Genomic DNA, 14877 nt, shown 5'->3' on the forward strand with positions numbered 1-14877 from the left:
AAAATAGAACATTCTCACAATGTTCAGTTCTTCCAACAACAAGGTGAAAAGGACTCATTTAATGAAATTTCGGTAAAATCCCAAATGAAGCCCCCCCAGCCAAAATCGCTGTCGTGGCTACACCATTTGTGAGCAGATGTACCTTAAAGGTATGCAATTGGTGAAACAAATGCCGTTGTGTGAACCGTTTGAATTGAAATCTCGTTAAATTAAAGATGATTATTATACTGGAAAGGATGTACAACATAAATTCCCTCATGCATAACTTGCATGAGTGTATGAAAATTCGGCTACGCCATCAACCTAGGGGTGCGGTATGAGGGGGGCCCACGGGCCCCCCTTATTTCACAAATTTATAACAAACTCCCTTTTTCGGTAGACCTAGCGCAGTCCGCTCGCTGCGCTCGCTGCGGGCGCGCCGCCGTTTCATACTCATTTTTTCACTCCGACTCATTGGTTTATGATGTCCATCTTGCTCAGTTTAACCGATTAGTTCAAATCATTACAGCTGCTAACGGAACATCAACGGTTCAAATATTCAAACTGAATCGATGTGCCACCTATTGCATAACTTTCAGGCGCAAACGTGGAAAAAATGACGACGATGCGGCGTCGGGGGGGCTTCATTTGGGATTTTACCGAAATTTCTTTTTGTTTCCCTTCCACGAGAGGAAGAATATTATTCCCACACACACGCACACAACCAAACGGCGTGTAAAAAGTTTGAGGATGCCAACGACACATGGCGTTCCCAAGTGGTCACCCACCTAAGTATTAACCATGCCCGATGTTGCTTAACTTCGGTGATCGGACGAGAACCGGTGTTTTCAACATGGTATGGTCGTTGACAAGTATGCTCCTGCTATGTCCGCAACATAATCGCCGTAGAAGGAGGCTGGACGGAGCTAAAAATAGAACATTCTCACAATGTTCAGTTCTTCCAACAACAAGGTGAAAAGGACTCATTGAATGTAATTTCTTTTTGTTTCCCTTCCACGAGAGGAAGAATATTATTCCCACACACACGCACACAACCAAACGGCGTGTAAAAAGTTTGAGGATGCCAACGACACATGGCGTTCCCAAGTGGTCACCCACCTAAGTACTAACCATGCCCGATGTTGCTTAACTTCGGTGATCGGACGAGAACCGGTGTTTTCAACATGGTATGGTCGTTGACAAGTATGCTCCTGCTATGTCCGCAACATAATCGCCGTAGAAGGAGGCTGGACGGAGCTAAAAATAGAACATTCTCACAATGTTCAGTTCTTCCAACAACAAGGTGAAAAGGACTCATTTAATGAAATTTCTTTTTGTTTCCCTTCCACGAGAGGAACAATATTATTCCCACACACACGCATTCAACCAAACGGCGTGTAAAAAGTTTGAGGATGCCAACGACACATGGCGTTCCCAAGTGGTCACCCACCTAAGTACTAACCATGCCCGATGTTGCTTAACTTCGGTGATCGGACGAGAACCGGTGTTTTCAACATGGTATGGTCGTTGACAAGTATGCTCCTGCTATGTCCGCAACATAAGCGCCGTCGAAGGAGGCTGGACGGAGCTAAAAATAGAACATTCTCACAATGTTCAGTTCTTCCAACAACAAGGTGAAAAGGACACATCGAATGAAATTACTTTTTGTTTCCCTTCCACGAGAGGAACAATATTATTCCCACACACACGCATTCAACCAAACGGTGTGTAAAAAAGTTTGAGGATGCCAACGACACATGGCGTTCCCAAGTGGTCACCCACCTAAGTACTAACCATGCCCGATGTTGCTTAACTTCGGTGATCGGACGAGAACCGGTGTTTTCAACATGGTATGGTCGTTGACAAGTATGCTCCTGCTATGTTCGCAACATAAACGCCGTCGAAGGAGGCTGGACGGAGCTAAAAATAGAACATTCTCACAATGTTCAGTTCTTCCAACAACAAGGTGAAAAGGACACATCGAATGAAATTACTTTTTGTTTCCCTTCCACGAGAGGAAGAATATTATTCCCACACACACGCACACAACCAAACGGCGTGTAAAAAGTTTGAGGATGCCAACGACACATGGCGTTCCCAAGTGGTCACCCACCTAAGTACTAACCATGCCCGATGTTGCTTAACTTCGGTGATCGGACGAGAACCGGTGTTTTCAACATGGTATGGTCGTTGACAAGTATGCTCCTGCTATGTTCGCAACATAAACGCCGTCGAAGGAGGCTGGACGGAGCTAAAAATAGAACATTCTCACAATGTTCAGTTCTTCCAACAACAAGGTGAAAAGGACTCATCGAATGAAATTTCTTTTTGTTTCCCTTCCACGAGAGGAAGAATATTATTCCCACACACACGCATTCAACCAAACGGCGTGTAAAAAGTTTGAGGATGCCAACGACACATGGCGTTCCCAAGTGGTCACCCACCTAAGTACTAACCATGCCCGATGTTGCTTAACTTCGGTGATCGGACGAGAACCGGTGTTTTCAACATGGTATGGTCGTTGACAAGTATGCTCCTGCTATGTCCGCAACATAAGCGCCGTCGAAGGAGGCTGCCAGGAGCTAAAAATAGAACATTCTCACAATGTTCAGTTCTTCCAACAACAAGGTGAAAAGGACACATCGAATGAAATTACTTTTTGTTTCCCTTCCACGAGAGGAACAATATTATTCCCACACACACGCACACAACCAAACGGCGTGTAAAAAGTTCGAGGATGCCAACGACACATGGCGTTCCCAAGTGGTCACCCACCTAAGTACTAACCATGCCCGATGTTGCTTAACTTCGGTGATCGGACGAGAACCGGTGTTTTCAACATGGTATGGTCGTTGACAAGTATGCTCCTGCTATGTCCGCAACATAAGCGCCGTCGAAGGAGGCTGGACGGAGCTAAAAATAGAACATTCTCACAATGTTCAGTTCTTCCAACAACAAGGTGAAAAGCACTCATTTAATGAAATTACTTTTTGTTTCCCTTCCACGAGAGGAACAATATTATTCCCACACACACGCACACAACCAAACGGCGTGTAAAAAGTTTGAGGATGCCAACGACACATGGCGTTCCCAAGTGGTCACCCACCTAAGTACTAACCATGCCCGATGTTGCTTAACTTCGGTGATCGGACGAGAACCGGTGTTTTCAACATGGTATGGTCGTTGACAAGTATGCTCCTGCTATGTCCGCAACATAAGCGCCGTCGAAGGAGGCTGGACGGAGCTAAAAATAGAACATTCTCACAATGTTCAGTTCTTCCAACAACAAGGTGAAAAGGACACATCGACTGAAATTACTTTTTGTTTCCCTTCCAAGAGAGGAACAATATTATTCCCACACACACGCATTCAACCAAACGGCGTGTAAAAAGTTCGAGGATGCCAACGACACATGGCGTTCCCAAGTGGTCACCCACCTAAGTACTAACCATGCCCGATGTTGCTTAACTTCGGTGATCGGACGAGAACCGGTGTTTTCAACATGGTATGGTCGTTGACAAGTATGCTCCTGCTATGTCCGCAACATAAGCGCCGTCGAAGGAGGCTGGACGGAGCTAAAAATAGAACATTCTCACAATGTTCAGTTCTTCCAACAACAAGGTGAAAAGCACTCATTTAATGAAATTACTTTTTGTTTCCCTTCCACGAGAGGAAGAATATTATTCCCACACACACGCATTCAACCAAACGGCGTGTAAAAAGTTTGAGGATGCCAACGACACATGGCGTTCCCAAGTGGTCACCCACCTAAGTACTAACCATGCCCGATGTTGCTTAACTTCGGTGATCGGACGAGAACCGGTGTTTTCAACATGGTATGGTCGTTGACAAGTATGCTCCTGCTATGTCCGCAACATAAGCGCCGTCGAAGGAGGCTGGACGGAGCTAAAAATAGAACATTCTCACAATGTTCAGTTCTTCCAACAACAAGGTGAAAAGGACACATCGAATGAAATTACTTTTTGTTTCCCTTCCACGAGAGGAACAATATTATTCCCACACACACGCATTCAACCAAACGGTGTGTAAAAAAGTTTGAGGATGCCAACGACACATGGCGTTCCCAAGTGGTCACCCACCTAAGTACTAACCATGCCCGATGTTGCTTAACTTCGGTGATCGGACGAGAACCGGTGTTTTCAACATGGTATGGTCGTTGACAAGTATGCTCCTGCTATGTTCGCAACATAAACGCCGTCGAAGGAGGCTGGACGGAGCTAAAAATAGAACATTCTCACAATGTTCAGTTCTTCCAACAACAAGGTGAAAAGGACTCATCGAATGAAATTTCTTTTTGTTTCCCTTCCACGAGAGGAAGAATATTATTCCCACACACACGCATTCAACCAAACGGCGTGTAAAAAGTTTGAGGATGCCAACGACACATGGCGTTCCCAAGTGGTCACCCACCTAAGTACTAACCATGCCCGATGTTGCTTAACTTCGGTGATCGGACGAGAACCGGTGTTTTCAACATGGTATGGTCGTTGACAAGTATGCTCCTGCTATGTCCGCAACATAAGCGCCGTCGAAGGAGGCTGCCAGGAGCTAAAAATAGAACATTCTCACAATGTTCAGTTCTTCCAACAACAAGGTGAAAAGGACACATCGAATGAAATTACTTTTTGTTTCCCTTCCACGAGAGGAACAATATTATTCCCACACACACGCACACAACCAAACGGCGTGTAAAAAGTTTGAGGATGCCAACGACACATGGCGTTCCCAAGTGGTCACCCACCTAAGTACTAACCATGCCCGATGTTGCTTAACTTCGGTGATCGGACGAGAACCGGTGTTTTCAACATGGTATGGTCGTTGACAAGTATGCTCCTGCTATGTCCGCAACATAAGCGCCGTCGAAGGAGGCTGGACGGAGCTAAAAATAGAACATTCTCACAATGTTCAGTTCTTCCAACAACAAGGTGAAAAGCACTCATTTAATGAAATTACTTTTTGTTTCCCTTCCACGAGAGGAACAATATTATTCCCACACACACGCACACAACCAAACGGCGTGTAAAAAGTTTGAGGATGCCAACGACACATGGCGTTCCCAAGTGGTCACCCACCTAAGTACTAACCATGCCCGATGTTGCTTAACTTCGGTGATCGGACGAGAACCGGTGTTTTCAACATGGTATGGTCGTTGACAAGTATGCTCCTGCTATGTCCGCAACATAAGCGCCGTCGAAGGAGGCTGGACGGAGCTAAAAATAGAACATTCTCACAATGTTCAGTTCTTCCAACAACAAGGTGAAAAGGACACATCGACTGAAATTACTTTTTGTTTCCCTTCCACGAGAGGAAGAATATTATTCCCACACACACGCACACAACCAAACGGCGTGTAAAAAGTTTGAGGATGCCAACGACACATGGCGTTCCCAAGTGGTCACCCACCTAAGTACTAACCATGCCCGATGTTGCTTAACTTCGGTGATCGGACGAGAACCGGTGTTTTCAACATGGTATGGTCGTTGACAAGTATGCTCCTGCTATGTTCGCAACATAAACGCCGTCGAAGGAGGCTGGACGGAGCTAAAAATAGAACATTCTCACAATGTTCAGTTCTTCCAACAACAAGGTGAAAAGGACTCATCGAATGAAATTTCTTTTTGTTTCCCTTCCACGAGAGGAAGAATATTATTCCCACACACACGCATTCAACCAAACGGCGTGTAAAAAGTTTGAGGATGCCAACGACACATGGCGTTCCCAAGTGGTCACCCACCTAAGTACTAACCATGCCCGATGTTGCTTAACTTCGGTGATCGGACGAGAACCGGTGTTTTCAACATGGTATGGTCGTTGACAAGTATGCTCCTGCTATGTCCGCAACATAAGCGCCGTCGAAGGAGGCTGCCAGGAGCTAAAAATAGAACATTCTCACAATGTTCAGTTCTTCCAACAACAAGGTGAAAAGGACACATCGAATGAAATTACTTTTTGTTTCCCTTCCACGAGAGGAACAATATTATTCCCACACACACGCACACAACCAAACGGCGTGTAAAAAGTTCGAGGATGCCAACGACACATGGCGTTCCCAAGTGGTCACCCACCTAAGTACTAACCATGCCCGATGTTGCTTAACTTCGGTGATCGGACGAGAACCGGTGTTTTCAACATGGTATGGTCGTTGACAAGTATGCTCCTGCTATGTCCGCAACATAAGCGCCGTCGAAGGAGGCTGGACGGAGCTAAAAATAGAACATTCTCACAATGTTCAGTTCTTCCAACAACAAGGTGAAAAGCACTCATTTAATGAAATTACTTTTTGTTTCCCTTCCACGAGAGGAAGAATATTATTCCCACACACACGCATTCAACCAAACGGCGTGTAAAAAGTTTGAGGATGCCAACGACACATGGCGTTCCCAAGTGGTCACCCACCTAAGTACTAACCATGCCCGATGTTGCTTAACTTCGGTGATCGGACGAGAACCGGTGTTTTCAACATGGTATGGTCGTTGACAAGTATGCTCCTGCTATGTCCGCAACATAAGCGCCGTCGAAGGAGGCTGGACGGAGCTAAAAATAGAACATTCTCACAATGTTCAGTTCTTCCAACAACAAGGTGAAAAGGACTCATTTAATGAAATTTCTTTTTGTTTCCCTTCCACGAGAGGAACAATATTATTCCCACACACACGCATTCAACCAAACGGCGTGTAAAAAGTTTGAGGATGCCAACGACACATGGCGTTCCCAAGTGGTCACCCACCTAAGTACTAACCATGCCCGATGTTGCTTAACTTCGGTGATCGGACGAGAACCGGTGTTTTCAACATGGTATGGTCGTTGACAAGTATGCTCCTGCTATGTCCGCAACATAAGCGCCGTCGAAGGAGGCTGGACGGAGCTAAAAATAGAACATTCTCACAATGTTCAGTTCTTCCAACAACAAGGTGAAAAGGACACATCGAATGAAATTACTTTTTGTTTCCCTTCCACGAGAGGAACAATATTATTCCCACACACACGCATTCAACCAAACGGTGTGTAAAAAAGTTTGAGGATGCCAACGACACATGGCGTTCCCAAGTGGTCACCCACCTAAGTACTAACCATGCCCGATGTTGCTTAACTTCGGTGATCGGACGAGAACCGGTGTTTTCAACATGGTATGGTCGTTGACAAGTATGCTCCTGCTATGTCCGCAACATAAGCGCCGTCGAAGGAGGCTGGACGGAGCTAAAAATAGAACATTCTCACAATGTTCAGTTCTTCCAACAACAAGGTGAAAAGGACTCATTTAATGAAATTTCTTTTTGTTTCCCTTCCACGAGAGGAAGAATATTATTCCCACACACACGCACACAACCAAACGGCGTGTAAAAAGTTTGAGGATGCCAACGACACATGGCGTTCCCAAGTGGTCACCCACCTAAGTACTAACCATGCCCGATGTTGCTTAACTTCGGTGATCGGACGAGAACCGGTGTTTTCAACATGGTATGGTCGTTGACAAGTATGCTCCTGCTATGTCCGCAACATAAGCGCCGTCGAAGGAGGCTGGACGGAGCTAAAAATAGAACATTCTCACAATGTTCAGTTCTTCCAACAACAAGGTGAAAAGGACTCATCGAATGAAATTTCTTTTTGTTTCCCTTCCACGAGAGGAAGAATATTATTCCCACACACACGCATTCAACCAAACGGCGTGTAAAAAGTTTGAGGATGCCAACGACACATGGCGTTCCCAAGTGGTCACCCACCTAAGTACTAACCATGCCCGATGTTGCTTAACTTCGGTGATCGGACGAGAACCGGTGTTTTCAACATGGTATGGTCGTTGACAAGTATGCTCCTGCTATGTCCGCAACATAAGCGCCGTCGAAGGAGGCTGCCAGGAGCTAAAAATAGAACATTCTCACAATGTTCAGTTCTTCCAACAACAAGGTGAAAAGGACACATCGAATGAAATTACTTTTTGTTTCCCTTCCACGAGAGGAACAATATTATTCCCACACACACGCACACAACCAAACGGCGTGTAAAAAGTTCGAGGATGCCAACGACACATGGCGTTCCCAAGTGGTCACCCACCTAAGTACTAACCATGCCCGATGTTGCTTAACTTCGGTGATCGGACGAGAACCGGTGTTTTCAACATGGTATGGTCGTTGACAAGTATGCTCCTGCTATGTCCGCAACATAAGCGCCGTCGAAGGAGGCTGGACGGAGCTAAAAATAGAACATTCTCACAATGTTCAGTTCTTCCAACAACAAGGTGAAAAGCACTCATTTAATGAAATTACTTTTTGTTTCCCTTCCACGAGAGGAACAATATTATTCCCACACACACGCACACAACCAAACGGCGTGTAAAAAGTTTGAGGATGCCAACGACACATGGCGTTCCCAAGTGGTCACCCACCTAAGTACTAACCATGCCCGATGTTGCTTAACTTCGGTGATCGGACGAGAACCGGTGTTTTCAACATGGTATGGTCGTTGACAAGTATGCTCCTGCTATGTCCGCAACATAAGCGCCGTCGAAGGAGGCTGGACGGAGCTAAAAATAGAACATTCTCACAATGTTCAGTTCTTCCAACAACAAGGTGAAAAGGACACATCGACTGAAATTACTTTTTGTTTCCCTTCCAAGAGAGGAACAATATTATTCCCACACACACGCATTCAACCAAACGGCGTGTAAAAAGTTCGAGGATGCCAACGACACATGGCGTTCCCAAGTGGTCACCCACCTAAGTACTAACCATGCCCGATGTTGCTTAACTTCGGTGATCGGACGAGAACCGGTGTTTTCAACATGGTATGGTCGTTGACAAGTATGCTCCTGCTATGTCCGCAACATAAGCGCCGTCGAAGGAGGCTGGACGGAGCTAAAAATAGAACATTCTCACAATGTTCAGTTCTTCCAACAACAAGGTGAAAAGGACACATCGAATGAAATTACTTTTTGTTTCCCTTCCACGAGAGGAACAATATTATTCCCACACACACGCATTCAACCAAACGGTGTGTAAAAAAGTTTGAGGATGCCAACGACACATGGCGTTCCCAAGTGGTCACCCACCTAAGTACTAACCATGCCCGATGTTGCTTAACTTCGGTGATCGGACGAGAACCGGTGTTTTCAACATGGTATGGTCGTTGACAAGTATGCTCCTGCTATGTCCGCAACATAAGCGCCGTCGAAGGAGGCTGGACGGAGCTAAAAATAGAACATTCTCACAATGTTCAGTTCTTCCAACAACAAGGTGAAAAGGACTCATTTAATGAAATTTCTTTTTGTTTCCCTTCCACGAGAGGAAGAATATTATTCCCACACACACGCACACAACCAAACGGCGTGTAAAAAGTTTGAGGATGCCAACGACACATGGCGTTCCCAAGTGGTCACCCACCTAAGTACTAACCATGCCCGATGTTGCTTAACTTCGGTGATCGGACGAGAACCGGTGTTTTCAACATGGTATGGTCGTTGACAAGTATGCTCCTGCTATGTCCGCAACATAAGCGCCGTCGAAGGAGGCTGGACGGAGCTAAAAATAGAACATTCTCACAATGTTCAGTTCTTCCAACAACAAGGTGAAAAGGACACATCGAATGAAATTACTTTTTGTTTCCCTTCCACGAGAGGAAGAATATTATTCCCACACACACGCACACAACCAAACGGCGTGTAAAAAGTTTGAGGATGCCAACGACACATGGCGTTCCCAAGTGGTCACCCACCTAAGTACTAACCATGCCCGATGTTGCTTAACTTCGGTGATCGGACGAGAACCGGTGTTTTCAACATGGTATGGTCGTTGACAAGTATGCTCCTGCTATGTTCGCAACATAAACGCCGTCGAAGGAGGCTGGACGGAGCTAAAAATAGAACATTCTCACAATGTTCAGTTCTTCCAACAACAAGGTGAAAAGGACTCATCGAATGAAATTTCTTTTTGTTTCCCTTCCACGAGAGGAAGAATATTATTCCCACACACACGCATTCAACCAAACGGCGTGTAAAAAGTTTGAGGATGCCAACGACACATGGCGTTCCCAAGTGGTCACCCACCTAAGTACTAACCATGCCCGATGTTGCTTAACTTCGGTGATCGGACGAGAACCGGTGTTTTCAACATGGTATGGTCGTTGACAAGTATGCTCCTGCTATGTCCGCAACATAAGCGCCGTCGAAGGAGGCTGCCAGGAGCTAAAAATAGAACATTCTCACAATGTTCAGTTCTTCCAACAACAAGGTGAAAAGGACACATCGAATGAAATTACTTTTTGTTTCCCTTCCACGAGAGGAACAATATTATTCCCACACACACGCACACAACCAAACGGCGTGTAAAAAGTTCGAGGATGCCAACGACACATGGCGTTCCCAAGTGGTCACCCACCTAAGTACTAACCATGCCCGATGTTGCTTAACTTCGGTGATCGGACGAGAACCGGTGTTTTCAACATGGTATGGTCGTTGACAAGTATGCTCCTGCTATGTCCGCAACATAAGCGCCGTCGAAGGAGGCTGGACGGAGCTAAAAATAGAACATTCTCACAATGTTCAGTTCTTCCAACAACAAGGTGAAAAGCACTCATTTAATGAAATTACTTTTTGTTTCCCTTCCACGAGAGGAACAATATTATTCCCACACACACGCACACAACCAAACGGCGTGTAAAAAGTTTGAGGATGCCAACGACACATGGCGTTCCCAAGTGGTCACCCACCTAAGTACTAACCATGCCCGATGTTGCTTAACTTCGGTGATCGGACGAGAACCGGTGTTTTCAACATGGTATGGTCGTTGACAAGTATGCTCCTGCTATGTCCGCAACATAAGCGCCGTCGAAGGAGGCTGGACGGAGCTAAAAATAGAACATTCTCACAATGTTCAGTTCTTCCAACAACAAGGTGAAAAGGACACATCGACTGAAATTACTTTTTGTTTCCCTTCCAAGAGAGGAACAATATTATTCCCACACACACGCATTCAACCAAACGGCGTGTAAAAAGTTCGAGGATGCCAACGACACATGGCGTTCCCAAGTGGTCACCCACCTAAGTACTAACCATGCCCGATGTTGCTTAACTTCGGTGATCGGACGAGAACCGGTGTTTTCAACATGGTATGGTCGTTGACAAGTATGCTCCTGCTATGTCCGCAACATAAGCGCCGTCGAAGGAGGCTGGACGGAGCTAAAAATAGAACATTCTCACAATGTTCAGTTCTTCCAACAACAAGGTGAAAAGCACTCATTTAATGAAATTACTTTTTGTTTCCCTTCCACGAGAGGAAGAATATTATTCCCACACACACGCATTCAACCAAACGGCGTGTAAAAAGTTTGAGGATGCCAACGACACATGGCGTTCCCAAGTGGTCACCCACCTAAGTACTAACCATGCCCGATGTTGCTTAACTTCGGTGATCGGACGAGAACCGGTGTTTTCAACATGGTATGGTCGTTGACAAGTATGCTCCTGCTATGTCCGCAACATAAGCGCCGTCGAAGGAGGCTGGACGGAGCTAAAAATAGAACATTCTCACAATGTTCAGTTCTTCCAACAACAAGGTGAAAAGGACACATCGACTGAAATTACTTTTTGTTTCCCTTCCAAGAGAGGAACAATATTATTCCCACGCACACGCATTCAACCAAACGGTGTGTAAAAAAGTTTGAGGATGCCAACGACACATGGCGTTCCCAAGTGGTCACCCACCTAAGTACTAACCATGCCCGATGTTGCTTAACTTCGGTGATCGGACGAGAACCGGTGTTTTCAACATGGTATGGTCGTTGACAAGTATGCTCCTGCTATGTCCGCAACATAAGCGCCGTCGAAGGAGGCTGGACGGAGCTAAAAATAGAACATTCTCACAATGTTCAGTTCTTCCAACAACAAGGTGAAAAGGACACATCGACTGAAATTACTTTTTGTTTCCCTTCCACGAGAGGAAGAATATTATTCCCACACACACGCACACAACCAAACGGTGTGTAAAAAAGTTTGAGGATGCCAACGACACATGGCGTTCCCAAGTGGTCACCCACCTAAGTACTAACCATGCCCGATGTTGCTTAACTTCGGTGATCGGACGAGAACCGGTGTTTTCAACATGGTATGGTCGTTGACAAGTATGCTCCTGCTATGTCCGCAACATAAGCGCCGTCGAAGGAGGCTGGACGGAGCTAAAAATAGAACATTCTCACAATGTTCAGTTCTTCCAACAACAAGGTGAAAAGGACACATCGAATGAAATTACTTTTTGTTTCCCTTCCAAGAGAGGAACAATATTATTCCCACACACACGCATTCAACCAAACGGTGTGTAAAAAAGTTTGAGGATGCCAACGACACATGGCGTTCCCAAGTGGTCACCCACCTAAGTACTAACCATGCCCGATGTTGCTTAACTTCGGTGATCGGACGAGAACCGGTGTTTTCAACATGGTATGGTCGTTGACAAGTATGCTCCTGCTATGTCCGCAACATAAGCGCCGTCGAAGGAGGCTGGACGGAGCTAAAAATAGAACATTCTCACAATGTTCAGTTCTTCCAACAACAAGGTGAAAAGGACTCATTTAATGAAATTACTTTTTGTTTCCCTTCCACGAGAGGAAGAATATTATTCCCACACACACGCACACAACCAAACGGCGTGTAAAAAGTTTGAGGATGCCAACGACACATGGCGTTCCCAAGTGGTCACCCACCTAAGTACTAACCATGCCCGATGTTGCTTAACTTCGGTGATCGGACGAGAACCGGTGTTTTCAACATGGTATGGTCGTTGACAAGTATGCTCCTGCTATGTCCGCAACATAAGCGCCGTCGAAGGAGGCTGGACGGAGCTAAAAATAGAACATTCTCACAATGTTCAGTTCTTCCAACAACAAGGTGAAAAGGACACATCGACTGAAATTACTTTTTGTTTCCCTTCCAAGAGAGGAACAATATTATTCCCACACACACGCATTCAACCAAACGGTGTGTAAAAAAGTTTGAGGATGCCAACGACACATGGCGTTCCCAAGTGGTCACCCACCTAAGTACTAACCATGCCCGATGTTGCTTAACTTCGGTGATCGGACGAGAACCGGTGTTTTCAACATGGTATGGTCGTTGACAAGTATGCTCCTGCTATGTCCGCAACATAAGCGCCGTCGAAGGAGGCTACCAGGAGCTAAAAATAGAACATTCTCACAATGTTCAGTTCTTCCAACAACAAGGTGAAAAGGACTCATTTAATGAAATTTCTTTTTGTTTCCCTTCCACGAGAGGAAGAATATTATTCCCACACACACGCACACAACCAAACGGCGTGTAAAAAGTTTGAGGATGCCAACGACACATGGCGTTCCCAAGTGGTCACCCACCTAAGTACTAACCATGCCCGATGTTGCTTAACTTCGGTGATCGGACGAGAACCGGTGTTTTCAACATGGTATGGTCGTTGACAAGTATGCTCCTGCTATGTCCGCAACATAAGCGCCGTCGAAGGAGGCTGCCAGGAGCTAAAAATAGAACATTCTCACAATGTTCAGTTCTTCTAACAACAAGGTGAAAAGGACTCATTTAATGAAATTACTTTTTGTTTCCCTTCCACGAGAGGAACAATATTATTCCCACACACACGCATTCAACCAAACGGCGTGTAAAAAGTTTGAGGATGCCAACGACACATGGCGTTCCCAAGTGGTCACCCACCTAAGTACTAACCATGCCCGATATTGCTTAACTTCGGTGATCGGACGAGAACCGGTGTTTTCAACATGGTATGGTCGTTGACAAGTATGCTCCTGCTATGTCCGCAACATAAGCGCCGTCGAAGGAGGCTGCCAGGAGCTAAAAATAGAACATTCTCACAATGTTCAGTTCTTCTAACAACAAGGTGAAAAGGACTCATTTAATGAAATTACTTTTTGTTTCCCTTCCACGAGAGGAACAATATTATTCCCACACACACGCATTCAACCAAACGGCGTGTAAAAAGTTTGAGGATGCCAACGACACATGGCGTTCCCAAGTGGTCACCCACCTAAGTACTAACCATGCCCGATGTTGCTTAACTTCGGTGATCGGACGAGAACCGGTGTTTTCAACATGGTATGGTCGTTGACAAGTATGCTCCTGCTATGTCCGCAACATAAGCGCCGGCGAAGGAGGCTGGACGGAGCTAAAAATAGAACATTCTCACAATGTTCAGTTCTTCCAACAACAAGGTGAAAAGGACACATCGAATGAAATTACTTTTTGTTTCCCTTCCACGAGAGGAACAATATTATTCCCACACACACGCATTCAACCAAACGGTGTGTAAAAAAGTTTGAGGATGCCAACGACACATGGCGTTCCCAAGTGGTCACCCACCTAAGTACTAACCATGCCCGATGTTGCTTAACTTCGGTGATCGGACGAGAACCGGTGTTTTCAACATGGTATGGTCGTTGACAAGTATGCTCCTGCTATGTCCGCAACATAATCGCCGTAGAAGGAGGCTGGACGGAGCTAAAAATAGAACATTCTCACAATGTTCAGTTCTTCCAACAACAAGGTGAAAAGGACTCATTTAATGAAATTACTTTTTGTTTCCCTTCCACGAGAGGAAGAATATTATTCCCACACACACGCATTCAACCAAACGGCGTGTAAAAAGTTTGAGGATGCCAACGACACATGGCGTTCCCAAGTGGTCACCCACCTAAGTACTAACCATGCCCGATGTTGCTTAACTTCGGTGATCGGACGAGAACCGGTGTTTTCAACATGGTATGGTCGTTGACAAGTATGCTCCTGCTATGTCCGCAACATAAGCGCCGTCGAAGGAGGCTGGACGGAGCTAAAAATAGAACATTCTCACAATGTTCACAGTTCTTCCAACAACAAGGTGAAAAGGACTC

General features: G+C 45.6%; 43 non-coding genes across 43 annotated transcripts; all 43 read right to left on the minus strand.

Annotated features, from left to right (window-relative positions):
• Positions 1-730: 730 nt before the first annotated feature.
• Positions 731-849, minus strand: LOC131283213 (5S ribosomal RNA). Its single transcript, XR_009188706.1, has one exon. It is a non-coding gene; the product is annotated as a 5S ribosomal RNA (ribosomal RNA).
• A 212-nt stretch (positions 850-1061) lies between these two features.
• On the minus strand, positions 1062-1180 carry LOC131283301 (5S ribosomal RNA). Its single transcript, XR_009188789.1, has one exon. It is a non-coding gene; the product is annotated as a 5S ribosomal RNA (ribosomal RNA).
• A 212-nt stretch (positions 1181-1392) lies between these two features.
• On the minus strand, positions 1393-1511 carry LOC131283302 (5S ribosomal RNA). The gene has a single exon (XR_009188790.1). It is a non-coding gene; the product is annotated as a 5S ribosomal RNA (ribosomal RNA).
• Positions 1512-1724: 213 nt separating this feature from the next.
• On the minus strand, positions 1725-1843 carry LOC131283304 (5S ribosomal RNA). The gene has a single exon (XR_009188792.1). It is a non-coding gene; the product is annotated as a 5S ribosomal RNA (ribosomal RNA).
• Positions 1844-2055: 212 nt separating this feature from the next.
• On the minus strand, positions 2056-2174 carry LOC131283305 (5S ribosomal RNA). Its single transcript, XR_009188793.1, has one exon. It is a non-coding gene; the product is annotated as a 5S ribosomal RNA (ribosomal RNA).
• A 212-nt stretch (positions 2175-2386) lies between these two features.
• LOC131283306 (5S ribosomal RNA) lies at positions 2387-2505 on the minus strand. The gene has a single exon (XR_009188794.1). It is a non-coding gene; the product is annotated as a 5S ribosomal RNA (ribosomal RNA).
• A 212-nt stretch (positions 2506-2717) lies between these two features.
• LOC131283307 (5S ribosomal RNA) lies at positions 2718-2836 on the minus strand. Its single transcript, XR_009188795.1, has one exon. It is a non-coding gene; the product is annotated as a 5S ribosomal RNA (ribosomal RNA).
• A 212-nt stretch (positions 2837-3048) lies between these two features.
• On the minus strand, positions 3049-3167 carry LOC131283308 (5S ribosomal RNA). The gene has a single exon (XR_009188796.1). It is a non-coding gene; the product is annotated as a 5S ribosomal RNA (ribosomal RNA).
• Positions 3168-3379: 212 nt separating this feature from the next.
• On the minus strand, positions 3380-3498 carry LOC131283309 (5S ribosomal RNA). The gene has a single exon (XR_009188797.1). It is a non-coding gene; the product is annotated as a 5S ribosomal RNA (ribosomal RNA).
• A 212-nt stretch (positions 3499-3710) lies between these two features.
• LOC131283310 (5S ribosomal RNA) lies at positions 3711-3829 on the minus strand. Its single transcript, XR_009188798.1, has one exon. It is a non-coding gene; the product is annotated as a 5S ribosomal RNA (ribosomal RNA).
• A 213-nt stretch (positions 3830-4042) lies between these two features.
• On the minus strand, positions 4043-4161 carry LOC131283311 (5S ribosomal RNA). The gene has a single exon (XR_009188799.1). It is a non-coding gene; the product is annotated as a 5S ribosomal RNA (ribosomal RNA).
• Positions 4162-4373: 212 nt separating this feature from the next.
• On the minus strand, positions 4374-4492 carry LOC131283312 (5S ribosomal RNA). Its single transcript, XR_009188800.1, has one exon. It is a non-coding gene; the product is annotated as a 5S ribosomal RNA (ribosomal RNA).
• A 212-nt stretch (positions 4493-4704) lies between these two features.
• On the minus strand, positions 4705-4823 carry LOC131283313 (5S ribosomal RNA). Its single transcript, XR_009188801.1, has one exon. It is a non-coding gene; the product is annotated as a 5S ribosomal RNA (ribosomal RNA).
• Positions 4824-5035: 212 nt separating this feature from the next.
• Positions 5036-5154, minus strand: LOC131283315 (5S ribosomal RNA). Its single transcript, XR_009188803.1, has one exon. It is a non-coding gene; the product is annotated as a 5S ribosomal RNA (ribosomal RNA).
• Positions 5155-5366: 212 nt separating this feature from the next.
• Positions 5367-5485, minus strand: LOC131283317 (5S ribosomal RNA). Its single transcript, XR_009188804.1, has one exon. It is a non-coding gene; the product is annotated as a 5S ribosomal RNA (ribosomal RNA).
• Positions 5486-5697: 212 nt separating this feature from the next.
• Positions 5698-5816, minus strand: LOC131283318 (5S ribosomal RNA). The gene has a single exon (XR_009188805.1). It is a non-coding gene; the product is annotated as a 5S ribosomal RNA (ribosomal RNA).
• Positions 5817-6028: 212 nt separating this feature from the next.
• Positions 6029-6147, minus strand: LOC131283319 (5S ribosomal RNA). Its single transcript, XR_009188806.1, has one exon. It is a non-coding gene; the product is annotated as a 5S ribosomal RNA (ribosomal RNA).
• Positions 6148-6359: 212 nt separating this feature from the next.
• Positions 6360-6478, minus strand: LOC131283320 (5S ribosomal RNA). The gene has a single exon (XR_009188807.1). It is a non-coding gene; the product is annotated as a 5S ribosomal RNA (ribosomal RNA).
• A 212-nt stretch (positions 6479-6690) lies between these two features.
• LOC131283321 (5S ribosomal RNA) lies at positions 6691-6809 on the minus strand. Its single transcript, XR_009188808.1, has one exon. It is a non-coding gene; the product is annotated as a 5S ribosomal RNA (ribosomal RNA).
• A 213-nt stretch (positions 6810-7022) lies between these two features.
• Positions 7023-7141, minus strand: LOC131283322 (5S ribosomal RNA). Its single transcript, XR_009188809.1, has one exon. It is a non-coding gene; the product is annotated as a 5S ribosomal RNA (ribosomal RNA).
• A 212-nt stretch (positions 7142-7353) lies between these two features.
• Positions 7354-7472, minus strand: LOC131283323 (5S ribosomal RNA). The gene has a single exon (XR_009188810.1). It is a non-coding gene; the product is annotated as a 5S ribosomal RNA (ribosomal RNA).
• A 212-nt stretch (positions 7473-7684) lies between these two features.
• On the minus strand, positions 7685-7803 carry LOC131283324 (5S ribosomal RNA). The gene has a single exon (XR_009188811.1). It is a non-coding gene; the product is annotated as a 5S ribosomal RNA (ribosomal RNA).
• Positions 7804-8015: 212 nt separating this feature from the next.
• Positions 8016-8134, minus strand: LOC131283325 (5S ribosomal RNA). Its single transcript, XR_009188812.1, has one exon. It is a non-coding gene; the product is annotated as a 5S ribosomal RNA (ribosomal RNA).
• Positions 8135-8346: 212 nt separating this feature from the next.
• LOC131283327 (5S ribosomal RNA) lies at positions 8347-8465 on the minus strand. Its single transcript, XR_009188814.1, has one exon. It is a non-coding gene; the product is annotated as a 5S ribosomal RNA (ribosomal RNA).
• Positions 8466-8677: 212 nt separating this feature from the next.
• Positions 8678-8796, minus strand: LOC131283328 (5S ribosomal RNA). The gene has a single exon (XR_009188815.1). It is a non-coding gene; the product is annotated as a 5S ribosomal RNA (ribosomal RNA).
• A 213-nt stretch (positions 8797-9009) lies between these two features.
• Positions 9010-9128, minus strand: LOC131283329 (5S ribosomal RNA). The gene has a single exon (XR_009188816.1). It is a non-coding gene; the product is annotated as a 5S ribosomal RNA (ribosomal RNA).
• Positions 9129-9340: 212 nt separating this feature from the next.
• On the minus strand, positions 9341-9459 carry LOC131283330 (5S ribosomal RNA). Its single transcript, XR_009188817.1, has one exon. It is a non-coding gene; the product is annotated as a 5S ribosomal RNA (ribosomal RNA).
• Positions 9460-9671: 212 nt separating this feature from the next.
• LOC131283331 (5S ribosomal RNA) lies at positions 9672-9790 on the minus strand. The gene has a single exon (XR_009188818.1). It is a non-coding gene; the product is annotated as a 5S ribosomal RNA (ribosomal RNA).
• Positions 9791-10002: 212 nt separating this feature from the next.
• Positions 10003-10121, minus strand: LOC131283334 (5S ribosomal RNA). Its single transcript, XR_009188819.1, has one exon. It is a non-coding gene; the product is annotated as a 5S ribosomal RNA (ribosomal RNA).
• Positions 10122-10333: 212 nt separating this feature from the next.
• On the minus strand, positions 10334-10452 carry LOC131283335 (5S ribosomal RNA). Its single transcript, XR_009188820.1, has one exon. It is a non-coding gene; the product is annotated as a 5S ribosomal RNA (ribosomal RNA).
• A 212-nt stretch (positions 10453-10664) lies between these two features.
• On the minus strand, positions 10665-10783 carry LOC131283336 (5S ribosomal RNA). Its single transcript, XR_009188821.1, has one exon. It is a non-coding gene; the product is annotated as a 5S ribosomal RNA (ribosomal RNA).
• A 212-nt stretch (positions 10784-10995) lies between these two features.
• Positions 10996-11114, minus strand: LOC131283337 (5S ribosomal RNA). Its single transcript, XR_009188822.1, has one exon. It is a non-coding gene; the product is annotated as a 5S ribosomal RNA (ribosomal RNA).
• A 212-nt stretch (positions 11115-11326) lies between these two features.
• On the minus strand, positions 11327-11445 carry LOC131283338 (5S ribosomal RNA). The gene has a single exon (XR_009188823.1). It is a non-coding gene; the product is annotated as a 5S ribosomal RNA (ribosomal RNA).
• Positions 11446-11658: 213 nt separating this feature from the next.
• On the minus strand, positions 11659-11777 carry LOC131283340 (5S ribosomal RNA). Its single transcript, XR_009188825.1, has one exon. It is a non-coding gene; the product is annotated as a 5S ribosomal RNA (ribosomal RNA).
• Positions 11778-11990: 213 nt separating this feature from the next.
• Positions 11991-12109, minus strand: LOC131283341 (5S ribosomal RNA). Its single transcript, XR_009188826.1, has one exon. It is a non-coding gene; the product is annotated as a 5S ribosomal RNA (ribosomal RNA).
• A 213-nt stretch (positions 12110-12322) lies between these two features.
• LOC131283342 (5S ribosomal RNA) lies at positions 12323-12441 on the minus strand. Its single transcript, XR_009188827.1, has one exon. It is a non-coding gene; the product is annotated as a 5S ribosomal RNA (ribosomal RNA).
• A 212-nt stretch (positions 12442-12653) lies between these two features.
• LOC131283343 (5S ribosomal RNA) lies at positions 12654-12772 on the minus strand. The gene has a single exon (XR_009188828.1). It is a non-coding gene; the product is annotated as a 5S ribosomal RNA (ribosomal RNA).
• Positions 12773-12985: 213 nt separating this feature from the next.
• On the minus strand, positions 12986-13104 carry LOC131283344 (5S ribosomal RNA). The gene has a single exon (XR_009188829.1). It is a non-coding gene; the product is annotated as a 5S ribosomal RNA (ribosomal RNA).
• Positions 13105-13316: 212 nt separating this feature from the next.
• On the minus strand, positions 13317-13435 carry LOC131283345 (5S ribosomal RNA). Its single transcript, XR_009188830.1, has one exon. It is a non-coding gene; the product is annotated as a 5S ribosomal RNA (ribosomal RNA).
• Positions 13436-13647: 212 nt separating this feature from the next.
• On the minus strand, positions 13648-13766 carry LOC131283197 (5S ribosomal RNA). The gene has a single exon (XR_009188691.1). It is a non-coding gene; the product is annotated as a 5S ribosomal RNA (ribosomal RNA).
• A 212-nt stretch (positions 13767-13978) lies between these two features.
• On the minus strand, positions 13979-14097 carry LOC131283346 (5S ribosomal RNA). The gene has a single exon (XR_009188831.1). It is a non-coding gene; the product is annotated as a 5S ribosomal RNA (ribosomal RNA).
• Positions 14098-14310: 213 nt separating this feature from the next.
• Positions 14311-14429, minus strand: LOC131283347 (5S ribosomal RNA). The gene has a single exon (XR_009188832.1). It is a non-coding gene; the product is annotated as a 5S ribosomal RNA (ribosomal RNA).
• A 212-nt stretch (positions 14430-14641) lies between these two features.
• On the minus strand, positions 14642-14760 carry LOC131283348 (5S ribosomal RNA). Its single transcript, XR_009188833.1, has one exon. It is a non-coding gene; the product is annotated as a 5S ribosomal RNA (ribosomal RNA).
• Between the last annotated feature and the right edge of the window lie 117 nt (positions 14761-14877).

This window comes from Anopheles ziemanni, chromosome 2 (genome assembly GCF_943734765.1).
Source record: "Anopheles ziemanni chromosome 2, idAnoZiCoDA_A2_x.2, whole genome shotgun sequence".
Taxonomy (NCBI): domain Eukaryota; kingdom Metazoa; phylum Arthropoda; class Insecta; order Diptera; family Culicidae; genus Anopheles; species Anopheles ziemanni.